This window comes from Dermacentor silvarum, chromosome 2 (genome assembly GCF_013339745.2).
Source record: "Dermacentor silvarum isolate Dsil-2018 chromosome 2, BIME_Dsil_1.4, whole genome shotgun sequence".
NCBI lineage: Eukaryota > Metazoa > Arthropoda > Arachnida > Ixodida > Ixodidae > Dermacentor > Dermacentor silvarum.
Window position 1 is genome coordinate 224955213 of NC_051155.1, and position 12493 is coordinate 224967705.

Here is a 12493-nt window from a genome sequence, read left to right on the forward strand (position 1 = left end):
TTCTCCATTCACGTGGAGAAAGTAAGCGTACCCTCACGTGTCTGATAGTATATAAAAAAAGAAGGTTGTTTGTATTCCGACATACAGAGATGAAGGTGTACCATGTGGTAGGTTGTCATGTTGATGATACATACTCGGTTTTCATGTCAAATCGCAGTACTCTAAACATAGTTCACGGGTACGTTTCGTCTTCTGTGATAGTGATCTAGATCAAATTAGTATCAATTTTCATGAAAGCTGAGGGCGCTTTCATACGGTTCCACGTGCTTGCGATTTTATATCCGGGATGGCTATTTTACGTAATCGCTCCCGACTTAACTTTGAAAAGAATTAAAGGCAACGTGCGTCATAATGTACACAGGGATCTCACGAGGACATAATATACTGTACATATGTCGTCATTTCTTCTTTCACGTTACGGTCGCAAGTCCTGGCACGCCAGTGCGTTTAAGTGCCTCGCTTTCTCCGGTAGTCGCTGAATCGCGTCGACGCTTTAATCACTCCCGACGCGAAGGTGTCACAAAGCTGCAGTGAGAAACGTGCGAATGCTTTCTTTTCATTACACAGGCGGGCGAACGTGGGACATAAAAAAGAAAAAGAAAAAGGAGTACACTAGGTTGCGCGTACTACACGCCTTCTCTTCTTCCCACGAGAGCAGTGTCCTCCCGTGTCAGCACCGTTAACAGTCGCAGAAGTAAACCGCGCGACCGTTAGCCCTCTTTCACTTCGGTTTGGTTTCTTTCGTCTCTTCTTTCTTCCTCCTCGCGTTCCTTCGTCGTCGTCGTCTTCTTCTCGTTCTAATGACTTCGTTTCTAGCAAAGCCGAGCCGTCGACGCCGCGGAGACAAGGAACAATCGGCATCGTCTTCGCTCGTCCTCCTTACTGAACACGCAACGCTGTCTGTCGTCGGCGCTGAGAGTTTTCGGTGCGGGCAAACAGCTTCCCGTGCGACCGACGAGTCCCCGCCGCAACCGCAGCGGCGGAACCAACTGCACGTATCCGGATGGTTGTGTAGTTGGGCTTTGGCGTGCGCTCACCGTAGGTCAGAGAGCTTGTGGCGCGCTTGGGCGGCCCGCGTGTCTTCGTGTTCTTCTGAAGTATACGCCACGGTGGGTGCTACCGGAACGCCATGATGCGGCTCGTTCCCGCAAGCCACGGAAGTTCTTACAAACGGCACTAGAGTGAATTCTCGCGCTAGTGTCTACGAGTTACCAACTAGCTACTTAACTAGCTTAACTAGCTACAAGTATGGTGGTTATGATGGTTACACATAGGTATACACGGTGATGATGGGAATACGATGGATGGGCACAGAGTATCCTATATAGTTCATTGTAACATATTTAGTATAGTACGTACAGTGCATGGGCTTCCACTAACTTCGTTCATGGGTTTCCACTAACTTCGTCCATGGGCTTCCACCAATTCGTCCGTCTGGCTTCAAAGAACTTTAGGACTCTGCAAACTGGTAACTTCCAAACAAAATATTGCATTATAAATGCAACAATTCGCAATGATTACGCATGTATGCAGAAGCAGAAACTAACTGCCTTGATGACTGGGAAACTATGATGCCGTGGAAGTCTGGAAAGATAGAGCGTAATAAATGACGCTGCAAGAACGAAACTGAAGCCACAAGCAGCACGAAGGTTAGATAAAATCCATGCGCTACTCGTCACTCCCTTGGTATAAAGCTGAACGAATCGTAGCCCAAGAGTTACCCTCTAATCATTTATTGAGGGGAAACTCTATGCCCAACATATGGCTTCCGAGATCCGGTGGTGCGATCTCGGAGGCTACGGCCGCATAGGACGCGAGTTCGCCGACACTCGGGCGCCTGCGAGCTGAAGACTCCGAGACACGTTCGCCGGGCCCACGCTCTGCGTGGCCAGGGGCCTTCTTGTCTCGAACGCGACGTTCGGCGCAGACGAGACTGAGGGGGCCGCTTTATCTTATGTACACCGCGCAACGCATTGTGCGGCCCCCGCAGCGAATGACAAGACAGCGCGGTAGTCGCCCTCGGCTTCGGGAAGGAGTGGGGCAAGCGTGGGTATAGTACATCTGCGAAACCCGGACAACCGCGGGCGTTGCCTTCTTCTTTGGAACCTTTTCTCGAAAGAAGAACGCACCCGCTCTCGTGTGCACGTTCTTATAGGTCGCTCGAAGTTTTCTTTCGTCCCTTGAACTCGTCGACCAAAAGCTTGTATAATAACCGTGAGAGCCAACAGAGAAGAAGCCAAGGAAGGCATAGGATATATATATATAATTAACTATTTACTGAGTTATTTGTGTATAATTAACAAACGATGAGGGTTACATTTACAATAAGCTTCATATACTCCGCAAATATAGAAAGGTAAGTGAAAGTTGTACAAGAGACAAAGTTGTCACCGGTATATATAGAAGCCGAACCCATAACCTCAGCATGACGCAAGCGACAATCTCTCCATTGAGATACGGCGACGGCTATGTCCCTCCTTCCACTTCCTTGGGCATTTGCGTGACACGTATTTACAGCCAAGGCTTGGGTCGCGTCATGCAGAGGTTGTAGGTTCGGCTCCCACCGCCAGCAAGATTGTCTCTTGATCCCGCTTTCATTTTCGTTTATTAAGAATAAGAAGTTTATCTTACGTTCGACCCTCATGTTTAATTAATTATAAGTGTTAAATAAGCGCTAAATACTCACAGACTTTAGTTGGCTTTTTGTCTGCTGTATTCTTATCGTTGTTGCTCAAACGTATTTATTACAACAAATTCTCGTCCGCTCTTGAGTGTTGCCATCAGGAATGTACGAGGATGGAGCAGGCATAAAGCTCCGTCAACCCCTCAGTTTCCATATTTTAAACTTGAGCGTGAAATCGTTGGAGCATGAAATGCCAACGCAACGGTTCCTTCTCTTCGATGGTTGCGTCGGGGCGCAAAATTGGCACCAAGAAAGCAGGGCGTTCCACGTCCTGTGTACTGCGCCGCCAAGTCAAATCATGCAGCCGTGTGGACCGACTCGCACAGCTCTTAGTTCTGCTTCGGTGTATGCCCCCCCCCCCTCCCCCCCTCGTTAGCATAAAAAAGAACTGAAAAAAAAAAACAGTGAAGCTCCAGTGTGGCCAGCGAGCGCCTCTCTCTCGGCAAAAACGGAATCTGTGTCGCTGTTCGCACCTCACAGGGTAAGTCAAGTTTAAGCGGAAAGCATTGTGACAGGTATTGCACAACGTTAGAACTCGTTTTCGTACAGCCAAGCGTAGTCTACTCACGTGTGCGCTGTATAGTACGGTTAACCTTGACTCGAGAGCCAATTCTAGCACATTAACGTTTCAAGTGCGCGCGCAGGCTAGGCCAGTCTTAGGGGAGAGCATACTCGCGATAGTCGGCTCACGTTCAATTCAGGAAAGAAAGCCGCCCCGATTTGACCGACTGTGAAAGGAAGCCACTCATCGCTTTTATCAACGCACTCTTCCGTAACCTTATAAAACCGGCTCTCGGTAACAGGGTACTTAATCGACGCTAAGATCACCACCGAATGTAATTTGGTCAGGTGACAGATTCTGATACGGTGGAGAGGGTTTACATTGCGGACGGGGAAAGGACGGTGGAGAGCCTGCACTGACCACACCAGTGTTAATAAGAACGCGCCTCTCTGTCTTTGAAGCAGTTTTGAGCACTGTATGCCACCTTTTTCCCGCTCAGGCACAACATAGAGAAATAATTGAGTAGCCCCCAGAAAACAGCGTACGAAGCTCGCGACTGCTAGAAATTTCACAATCGGGTGTTGCCATACTGAAGGCAACTTTCTGTGGCAATAAAGGAAATGCTATGGAGCCAAAGCACGCCAAAGTAACGGCGCTCCGAGAAATAGTTCTAATATCTCATTAGCGCTAGATCAAGCTGGGGGACGAATAACATTAACGTCTAACTTAGTACAGCGCTTATATTAAGATAAAACAGAATACATCCCTCAGATTAAATATTACCTACTTTATTGCTTTTCTCTTCCATGTTTTTGCAAATGCGAAACTGTCGCATGCGGAAGGTCTCAATGCCTTCAAGAAACCGAAGGCCTTGTCAAACTGTGCCGGACTACAAGGCGCAATAACACATGTACAGAAGCTCTGCCCCTGCAGCTTTCGCTTCACTGCCGAAGAAACTTTATCCGCGAGTATATTAACTAGAATATATGACTTTTTACGCTTACGTTTTCTCAATAGGCTACATTGTTAAGCAACATATTGCATAGAAATTGTTATCGCGCATGATAGCGATGTAGACTATACTAAGTAAATCAGAAAATCTTCAGCAGAGCTCGTGCACAACTTGTGTTAGAAAAATGTACGAATTTCTTAGTTCTCGAGCGATTGGGTGTGCCATTAAAGCTCTTTATATAATTTCTTATTGTTCGCGTGTTCGAATGTCATATACATGTCGTGTGACTTAACCGCAACACTGTATGCCTCGTACGATGCTTCTCTTAGTAAATTTCAAGTGACCTGCTCCTTTCAAAAACTTGCTTTCACTGCGAAGCATAATCGTGCGCAGTGAAGCCCACTTCTTGTTGAAACAAGAGCTATTGTCGGAGGTTAGCAGCTGAGTCGTTCCGTGCCTTATCAAAGTTCGTGTGACAGTACGGTAAGAAACAAGAAGAAAAAGAAAGTGAAGAGGCAGGGAAAGCAACTCTGTTTTCCAGAGCAAGGAGCAATAAAAGTGAACATGGCTGCCCCAACATTATCGTTCTTGTAGCTCAACATGGATCTAACAGAAAACGGACAGGATGCAGGTCCGAAACAGGTTGAAATCTAAATCGTTATGCGAGGCAAAGTGGCTGCGTCGAGTAGAAGTGCTCTGCTTCTATAAAAAAACCAACGGAGATGTGCCACAGCCTCCCGTCCAAAATACTATCATACTCCTTAACAATAAACTACTGTCTCTGATGCGTCAAAACAGACGATCTTAAGTAAACCAAAGAAAACAAAATGTATGCCTTCAATTAAGTTATTCACTGAGATTGACGACAAAGTGAAGAATCAAACAATTTTTTTTCTATCGTTTCAGATTAGAACCTACGGCACGGCACGGTGCAACCGTATGCCAGAGATACGGCCAACCATCCGTTGTCCTCAACAGTATCTTTTACAGTATCTGAAAAACAGGAACTATAAGTGCACGGAAGAGAGTTCGCTGTCGCATAAACGAGTCCAAGACGAGTTTAAGCAACCGATAGAACGTTACGCGAGATTCGGCAAGCGCGCTTCCCCACACAGCGAACGTGCCGTGGAAGAAAGGTACAAATGACAAGGAAGAGAAGAACGACCTGCTTTCTTGTCCTTCGATAAGAATTCCTGTACGGGTCTAGTTAGTGTACGTTCGACAATAATTTTGAAGACGGTGCAACGGGATGAGGACGACGTACGTGCCTCTGTGTCTCAATGCTATAGGAGCCTCTACGTCGTCCTCGTCGGAACTGTTGCACCGTTCTCAAGATCAATGCATTTTGTGTGTTTTTCTCTGGAGCAACTTCACGCAATCGATGAACGACCGACTCCCACAACAGTAAGTATTCCCTACGCAACCGGGCCATTATATTCTGTCCGCCACTCTGGATTAATTTTGACGTGCAGCCTTCGGTGTTTGCAATTGACGCGCGCTTAAATTTCAACGCACAAGCGTTTTAATATTGCGGTGCCCACATCGACATGCTACTGCCGCTGTCGGGAATCGCACCCACGACCTTGTACTAGGCCGCAGATTGCCTACAACTATTGAGCCACCCCGGCTGGCCCGAGACTCGGTTGTCGGCCCTTCAGAAGAATAGACCAGGCCCGAAAACACCATCGAAGATGCGCTCCAAGTATGTTATTGCCGCTGAACCGTCGAACGACGCGTCCGGCGCTGTATAGTATACGACGCCGTCGCGGGCGTATTCTAATCCGCGTGCCGGCTTTCGTATGGCCAAACCAGACCAACGAGGAAGCGGCATGGCACAACTAAGGACACAACACGTGACGCGTGCCTCCACGCAGCGAGGTGCTCTGTCATCGAGTCTCGTGCGCCCATTTGCGTGGCGTCAGTTTGCGCAAACGGAGCTTGTAGTCGGCGGCGTCGGCAGTGTTATTAAGCGACGTCTGTTAACACGCTGTAAGGCGCCGCCGCCGCCGCCGCCACAAGTTGCCGCCCTCCTCGTGGGCCATCCTCGGCTGATTTGCATGAAGTGGAGGCACAATATGTCGGCAGCGCGGGCGCGAGCGAATCCAGCCGGGAAATGGGCGCTGATGAGGGGGCGACGTCGGCTGACGCCCGGGCCAAGGACGACGCCGGAGCGCGCCCGGCGACAACAGCCACGGCGAAGGCGACGGAGGCGACGACGCCGCACCGAAGTGCAGCAAGAATCGCCCCGCTGTCTGCGGCCGATGGATTTTACACGTGCCGCCGACACCGGACGCCCCGTTTGCCTTCGTCGACGAAGCGCCCGCGTGCGCGGCTGTAAACGTATACCTCCGCGCAAAGCAAATGCGGAAGGAGATAAGAAGGCCACATACGTATATAAAGGAGAAGAACCGCCACTTGTACTGGGGTGAAGCGCGCGCCCTCCCGACCACTCGTAGATCTATGTTCTCGCAGATGACCCTTGTCGCGGTGGCTCAGTGGCTATGGCGTTCTTTTGCTGAGCGCTATAGGTCGCGGGTTCGATTCTTTGCCGCTATGGCCGCAATCCGATGGGGTATTGATGCAGAAACGTAACTTACAATGATGACGCATTGGGTTAGTTGATGGTTTATGTTGATTAGAGGTGTAGCACGAAACGCTTTGCAGAAACGCTCTGGTACACACACATACATAGATGTCGAACAACCCCAAGTTGGTCGAAATTAATTCTAGCCCGGAGCCCTGCGCTATGGCGTCTCTCATAGTCCTCAGTAATGTCCAAAGTAAGTTCACAAGTCACAATAATTTGATTTCGTAATGGTTTCATTTGTTATCGTAGGCGTTTCTTTAACTATAAAGCCCGCCTCTGTTCGCGCTTTCGAGACGTCGGGAACAGCAGAGTGGGTGGGACAGGTGAGGATCAGCCCCTTCTTGCATCATCTCGCGCTTCGCACTGTCGTTCATGTAATATACCAGGTGACGCGGCAGTTAAATGCGGTCAAGCTGGTATGTTGGAAGGAGTGTGCCTCTGGCTACTTAACTCCATTTGAGATTTATGAAGAAAAAAAGTTGCCTTAAAAATAAATATAAGAACGATAAGAAAAAGGACACTTCAGAGCGCGCAAACACTAACACATGCAAGAGTGCGAGAAAAGAATACGAAACATCTGCAACGAAGGCCAGTCACTGCATAAAATCATCCCTAGTATTTCGAGCACATGTCCGTACTTATTTATCAGGAGTATCTCGACAGTTGCACGAAATGAACCTGAAGAACAATGCGTTTCGTTGAAGAGCTGCAGAGATGACGGCAGTCGTCGTTGCCGTCACCTCCTCAAGTAACTGCCATCACCTGCTCGTCACAATTTGTTCAAGATGCAACAACCTTTTAATTTTAACGAATTCAAACTGTTCTAACACTTGTTTGTATATGTTGTATAACCACCCCTTATGTAATACCCGTACTATTGGGTCTTCAAGGAAATAAAATGAAATGAAATCTACAACGTCATACTATTGTTGCACAAAAGCGTGTCTTTGCAAATGTTTACAAGAGAGAGAGAAAGAAAGAAAGCAAGGGGAAGAAAGGCAGCCATAGCGGTATCCAAGATGGCGCGGAAGATCTTCCACCGCTTCTTCGTCTCGTTGGTATTGTCCGACAAGATGCTTTGGTCTCTACCACTCACGCGGCACTATAGCCCCCAGGGTAAGATCACTGACGCGGGGCTGGTTAAGGTGCAGAATGAGGGGCCGGCTCATATGGTTTGAGTCGACCGACGTGAACGATATGTGATATCGTTCGTACGGCGCCGTATATAGGTTTGATCGGAGCAATCTCATAGATGACTTCGGTGAACTGGCGCAAAACGCGGTAAGGATCGTTGTAGCGAGGTATAGGAGCTTTCCTGAGAGGCAAACTCTTGGAGATGGCGACCAGAGGAGCACCAGGGAACCAGGTGAGTAACAGGCGTCCCAGTGGCAGCGATCGTAACGGAACTGCCTGGGACTATATATCATCGGCGCTCTTTCGACTTCTCTCTGCTAAGCATGGCCTGGCTTCAGAGAGGGGTTTGTGGATTGGTATGTCGACAGTCTTCAGTTTGGCGAAAAGCGACGCAATGTAGTATGTATATTGATGTATGCTGAAGTGAACTGCCTCCCCGGATTTCGAGCCGCAAGCAGCCGGAGAATCCCTGATGGTTCCCTCTTGATTTTTTTTCTTCTATCTCGCTAAATATAAGCAGCTAAGCCTGCCCAAACATGTTTACCCTCTAAGTATACTTGCTAACGAAATAATCTAAAGATAATCGACAGAGCTGACGCCGCGACCTTCCTATACCGTCTGCAGGCAGGCAGACGATAACATCTACGGTCGTGTAGAATGCAGCAGATTAAATTTTACATTTCACGGCAGTCGTACAGACGGCAACGAAAAATACCGAACTCAAAGATGAAGAGCAAGAGAGAGAGAGAGAGAAGTTTAACAAGAGAAGAGCGAAGAAGTTGGCCGGAGGAACGTACCTCTGGCCTCCACTGAAAAAGATGAAGATTCGCCATGTTCACTTTACAACTATAGTTCACCTGATGGACGTCATGTATCGCAGTGCGGAGCCTGTACAAAAGATACAACGCTGAAGGCATTCCCGCAAGCGTGATTATAGCGCGAAACTGGCCACTGCTTGGCACAGCTGATGAAGCTATAGCTGACATTTGCTGACCTAGAAACGCATATTCCTTCAGGCAAGGCACGACGGATTCGTCAGGGTCTGACCAGTCATGCACAACCCACAACTTTTCTTTCTTTCTTTCTTTCTTTCTTTCTTTCTTTCTTTCTTTCTTTCTTTCTTTCTTTCTTTCTTTCTCTCTCTCTCTTTCTCGATCTCTACTTCTCCTGGTATACTTTTAGTCTCAAGTAGCCTTTTAGTCGAGACCATCACCTAGTCTGTTGATGATCTTTTTTTTTCTCCCCTCCGGCAGCCTGCATAATAAAAAAAAAAAAAAAAAAAAAAGTAGCGATTTTCGTGAGCAGATCGGTCTACCGTCTGGGGCCCCACGGAAACGCGCCCTACTTTTCTCCCTATACCCGTTTTCAACAACCTATTCTAGCAATTTCTTTTATGAATTTCTTCATCGTTTCTCACCTTCTGCGAGACGATCACACTGCATCGCCGTTACCACCAGGGTTTGGAGGAAGAAGTTTGGTGTTTATGTACTTCTTTTTGGTTCACCCCGTTCCACCATTCAGCACTATCATCGACGAAGCAGGAACGTTCAACGTCGGTCACGCCCATGTAGCTTCGATGCGTCGGCCTGAAGCTCACGCCGAAGCCATTTGCCCAGAAGAAGCGCCCGTCTTCCGTGCCGCTCGGGAAACCGAAGCCCCGAGCGGCGGCGAGCGAGGTTAGCGCTGCAGACAGTTATAGAATTTCTTTCTCTATGGTTATAGCGGCACCACGCCCGCGCGCCCAAGCGCGGCATCCCGGAGAACGCCGGTGGGCACGCCAGTCGGTCGGAACAGCACGCCGACACAGAGGCGGTTATAACTTATACAGTGGCTCAAGGCTGTTGCCGAACGCGGAGCACGAGGTACGACAGATGCGGGTCGCCGATAAGCCTCGCGTGTATTCGACGCTGCGACCGCAAGACGCGCGCGATGGAATGCGTGAAACTGAGGACACAATGGAACTGCCTTGGGCTGACCGTTCGCAGCCGACAAGGGACGCAGGCGCCTTGCTCCTTCCTCGTACACATTCCTTTTCTTACGCTGCTGCAGAGAGAAGCTTGGAACTTTTCGAAAGCGGAGTTCTTTCAGGTCCAGGCACACGTGTGTATCGTTTGATGGATCTACGGACAATTTTAGTTGCGCGCTCGAAGGCGCGCTGTCATGTTTTCAGTAAGCTGGAATGCTATTAATAGTAGGCGCTTTCCTTCATGGTCACGTGTTCTGGCTCCGAGATGTATACATGGCGCGAAAGTGCGACACGAAATGGCGACTGAGTGCGGCCTTATTGGAATCTGCAGGCAGGCAGGCAACGACAAGGTCTATACGACGGTGTACGTGGTCTATACACTCGGGCATGCAAAAGTCAGCGTTTTAGGTTCCACATTTCAAGGTAGTCGTGTACAGTCGGCAACATTTCACATTCCGCGTCTCTATAGGCACCAGTAAAGGACGGCAACATCTGATGTTTCTCACATTCGAGACAGCTGAACAGACGACATCATTTTGACGTTTCACATTTCAAGACCCCACGTATACCAATGTATACCATTACGCGCGTTCCACGTGTCAGGGTCAGGGTACGTATGCGGTATAGTAAGAAGGGCACGTTTTCAAATTTCAAACAGTCTCACAGACGTCAGGCAGGCGGTTTCACAGGGACACGCGTGAGAGCTTATTCAACATTTAACACGACAGAAATACTTCTTGGTTATCAATGCCATCGTCGGGACCCACTCTCTTTAATCCCCTTGTATTTTTCACACAGTACACTATTCAGTTTTTTCCTTTTTTTTTTTGTAACAAACCTAAATACCATACGATGCATAAAGTAGAAAAGCGAGGATGTGGCGGCTAAATATAGGTAGAGGAGTCTTTTGGTATGTACTGGAACTTTTCAGAATTTGCTGCCAGGTAATTAACTCGCCTGTAAAGAAAACTCATGCCACTGTGGTGTGTAGCAAACACGCTAATTACTACACCTGCAAGCTCGTGCGCGGAGCGAGTGCGGCGGACGGTAACTGCGAGTTTGTCCTTGTTAGGTGATATCGTATTCCTGATACTTGATTTTTAACTTACGCTGGTACACATGTCAAAAAAATTTTTGCTCTCATCACTTTTCGTCCCCACGGAACTTACATACATCCAGCAGCAGGCGCGCATGCAAGCCGACCGTAGCAGAAGCGGTATAGCCCATACCATACAACCTCGCTGTATATGCCTCGTGACGGCCGTCACTTCCGTAACTAATCGGGAAGCCATCGCTCACATCGGCGTTTCGCGCACGTACACGTCACGAAACCGAAGACAGAGATAAAGAGGGACGCGGCCTGTATGCCGCGGCTTTAATGGACGGAAGCCGCTTGCGTGTCAGCTAATGAGAAGCGTGCAATTGACTGAGGAAGCGCGGTGGCAAGTCGACGAAGCCGGAGGAGCCATAATGGTGCCTCGTGCATGCGTTCGCGGGACGCCAGGGCCGACGGCGACGTCTCCCACGCTGCTTCGAGCTGCGGCGTGCGCTTCGGCGGCAACTCGAAACGAAGACGTCTGGCAATGTGGGTCATGCCTACTATGGTCGCCCCTTTTTTCGACACTGACGTGTGAACTGACCTCAGGGGAACGGAATACAGTATTCACAGCGGCGACTTTAGAGGTTAGGTCGGTCAGAGCAGAGCGAAGATTTGCAATTCAAATCTACAGTTCTCGCTTTTTTTTTTTTTCACTTCTAGCATCTAAAGCGAGAGAAGAATGCGTCGTAAATATCCATTAGCGTGTGATAAGTAAAAATAGGAAACAAACAGCGCTGTCACGAAGTTAAACAGTACGAAGAAACGTTTTATTATGGCGTTGCCGCTTCTCCACAACTCTTACGTACGCCCAAGCACGCAGCGTTTGTTGAAGTCTCTATATAATTATTTGGATATGTACAACCCCCTTCTCAGCCCTCCTGTTCTAAATATAGGTAGGCATGTTTTAGGGCGTGGCCACAGCGATGGGTCGGCCCAGAATTCGGTGACGAAAACAGAGTAATCAAACAAACAAAGCATTCGTCAGGGCGCCCTACACAACGCAATACGCGAGCATAGCAAAACAACAATAGTATGGGATGGTGTCGCCATACTGAGGCGTGATATTAGCGCGTGACGCTAACGCCGCACGTTTATATGCGGGTGGACCTGGAGGCGAACATGAGACACTCGCCTTGCACAACAACAAGCGACCGTATAGCACGTACAATCGCGAGTGCGTCCTTCGGCGATAAGCTATACATAAAAATTATGCAGATCCAACGTGTACATCTTGGAATCGATGTGATTAAGCGAAGCTTTCGTGACGCGGTTAATCAAGTGCTATGTTTACAGAATAATGTTTACTCTCGGCTTGCTTAAGTACAGTTGCTTATCGGCACGCCTACTTGGACACATTTACAGAGCTGTTCGCAGCACGCGATATTGCCGGCGTTGTTAATCCCTTTCATCTCGGACGTTTGCCTTCCGGTCCTTGACTATGGCCACCTATCGATACCCCTTAACCCTTTGTAGCGTGCCAGCAGATCGGGAGCGGATCGCCGGTGCTCTTTGGAAAGTGGCGGCATCATCACCGATTCCCGCGAACGTTAAGGTGTCGACGAACTTATTT

The 12493-nt window shown here is 48.7% G+C and overlaps 1 protein-coding gene across 1 annotated transcript in view; it reads right to left on the minus strand.

Annotated features, from left to right (window-relative positions):
• LOC119442754 (uncharacterized) overlaps positions 1-12493 on the minus strand; it is a 212109-nt gene that overhangs the window by 154991 nt on the left and 44625 nt on the right. The window lies entirely within an intron of this gene.